General features: G+C 46.4%; 1 pseudogene; it reads left to right on the forward strand.

The window, feature by feature from the left end:
* The first annotated feature begins 919 nt into the window (after positions 1 to 919).
* LOC121105349 lies at positions 920 to 1447 on the forward strand (annotated as a pseudogene).
* The last annotated feature ends 1320 nt before the right edge of the window (positions 1448 to 2767 follow it).

Below are 2767 nucleotides of genomic sequence, written 5' to 3' on the forward strand. Positions count from 1 at the left end.
TATCCAGCCCAGAAGTCATTCAGTAAACATTCTGCAATGATGGCAAATGTTCTTACTGCCCATCTTAGGAGGCTCTGCCTCCTCTTCAGCCCACTCATTTAAGGATGCCTTCCTCTATTAGAGTAAATGTGGGAACATGGATATCCCTCGCCTCAAGCGCAATCGAATCTACTCACCCACGGGGAATGCCGCGGGCAACCCAGGCAAGGGGACAGCAGGCTGGGTTGACCTACCGTATGGCTTTGCTGGGGAACAATAATCCTAACGGCGAGTACACGTGCAGTGACACAAAACAGCTCCAGTGCTCAAGCCCCAGGCCGACTTTCTGAAAACCTTCTTTGTCTAAGTTCATAGGTCCAGGCTATAAACTCTGGTGAGAGAACCCCAGCCATGCCACTTAACACTCAATCACTGTGGCATCTCAGCAGCATGTCTCGGCTTCCAGACGGTGATGCTGGGCACTGATGAGAGTCAGAGCTGTTGGTTTCAGGTTTCTCAGCTGTGTTATCTAAGGACCGGCTGCTTGGGATTTGATCAGGGCTGGCTTGGGAGAGAGGCAGACGCCGTCTTTTCCCCAGAACAGACTAGCCTTTGAGCTCTGCCGCCACCCGGACTGGGGATGGAAGAAAGAAAACAAAAATCCTCACTGTATGTGGTTCTCTGGAATTTAACTTGGCTCTGAAGAGGGAAAATTAAAGAGCAGCACTGCTCATCCACTCTCAACGCCCTCTGCAGGTGGCAAACCCCCGTGAACGCCGAGGCTTGTCAGGACCAGGAAGGGGTTAAGGTGAGGACAAGAAGGATTTCTGACCCTCTCCGTGGTGGGGGAGGGTCCCACCTCCTTTCATGGTCAACACTAAGTTGTTGAGTGGGGGATCTGATTTAAAGTCAATTTACAAGAACCAGCCCTTCCATGAAGATGGTACCAAAGGGGAAGGAGGAAGCCCCTGTCCCTCCCAAAGCCAAAGCCAAAGCCAAAGCCAAAACAAGGCCAAGACCGGGGTGCGGAAAGGCGTCCACAGTCACAGAAAAAAGATCTGCACGTCACTTACCTTTGACAGCCCAGGACACTGTTTCTCTGAAGGCAGCCCAAATATCCTCAAAAGAGCACCCCCAGGAGAAGCAAACTTACCACTATGCCGTCATCAACTTCCCCCTGACCACCGAGTGAGTCAGTCATGAAGAAAATAGAAGACAACAGCACACTTGTGTTCATTGTGAATGTCAAGGCCAACAAGCACCAGATCAAATAGGCTGTGAAGAAGCTCTATGACATTGACGTGGCCAAGGGCAACACCCCAATCCCGCCTGATGGAGAGAAGAAGGCGTATGTTCGATCCAGCCAGCTCCTGACATGATGCTTTGGCTGTTGCCAACAAAATTGGGATCATCTAAACTGAGTCCAGCTGGCTAAATCTAAATATAAATTTTTTCACCATAAAAAAAATAATAAAGTCAGTTTCCAAGAACCAATTGAAACAGAACATTCTCATCAGGCTAAGCTATGAAGAGAGGAGATAAACCCCATTTAGTGATTTGGGACAAGGACAGCACAACTAGTCACGTGATGAGTTTTTTCTGTTTTATTTTCCTGGCCCTTCGTATATTCACCACACACACGATGTGTGTGTGTGTGTGTGTGTGTGTGTGTGTGTGTGTGTGTGTGGTAGTGGAGGGTGGTTAGGGGTGGGTGTTGGGTATAAGGAAGCACTTTTGGAGAAAGTGAAGTGCTGAGTTCTTCCTAAACTTTCTATTCCCTAGAGCTTCTAAAAAAATTCTTCTGCCTTGACAAAGATTCTGCTTTTCAACTTTACATCTTACCCTCAAAAGAGGGCTGTCAGTGCAGGTCAGTGAGAGATATGCATGAAAAAACCTTGCATTCCATCATCCCAGATCTTTTTAGGGGACATTTCATGCTCTCAGTTTTTCTTCAGATTATTAGAAAGTGAACTTGGGGACTTTAGATCAGTCTGATTTACTTTTCTCATCTGGGTTCAGTCACCCTTTGCTATACATTTCTCATCCCAGTGCTACCTTGGCTTACTACGTGGAAAATTTTGCTCTCAACTAAGTTTTCCCTTAAATTCCATACTGTTCTCGGGGTGCCTGGCTGGCTCAGTGGGCAGAGCATGCAACTCTTGATCTCAGGGTTGTGAGTTCAAGCCCTATATTTGGGTGTAGAGATTACTTCCAAAAATAAGTAAATAAAAAAATTTTTAAATAATGAAAGTTTCTTCAAAAAATTCCACACTGGTCTCAAGGGAGATTACTTCTTTTTGAGACCTCTAGGAAAAGAAATCCCATAACATTCTCACCATTAGTTGTTGGCATGATGGAAAAGCATGAGATCACCTAGGGAGGATAGGATCACGTGGGTGACAGTCCTGGGAACAACGACATTGTTGAAATAAGCAGAAGGGAGTCGGACAAGGCATGAGCAAACCCAGCAGACAGAAGAGTCAGGACAGAGATTTACGAAGCAGGGAGAACAGGTGAGGACAGGGTGGCACCCTCAGATGTCAGTGCTCAGGAGGTGAAGCTGGGAGGCCAGGTATGACACACAAGGAGAGGGGGCAGGAAGAATTCAAGAGGGTTATGGTCAGATTGAGTAGAGGCGAAATACAGAATCCCAAAGATGTTATGGAGGATTTGAGCAGAGAACATACAGAGAAAGAAGAGTTTTATAAGGTCATTTTTTTGGGAGAAGGAATTCATTGCTTTGACACGAAGCAAGAAAGAGAACATAGCTTTCGGCACATAAAGAACA

Source organism: Ursus maritimus, unplaced genomic scaffold (genome assembly GCF_017311325.1).
Source record: "Ursus maritimus isolate PB19 unplaced genomic scaffold, ASM1731132v1 scaffold_26, whole genome shotgun sequence".
Taxonomy (NCBI): domain Eukaryota; kingdom Metazoa; phylum Chordata; class Mammalia; order Carnivora; family Ursidae; genus Ursus; species Ursus maritimus.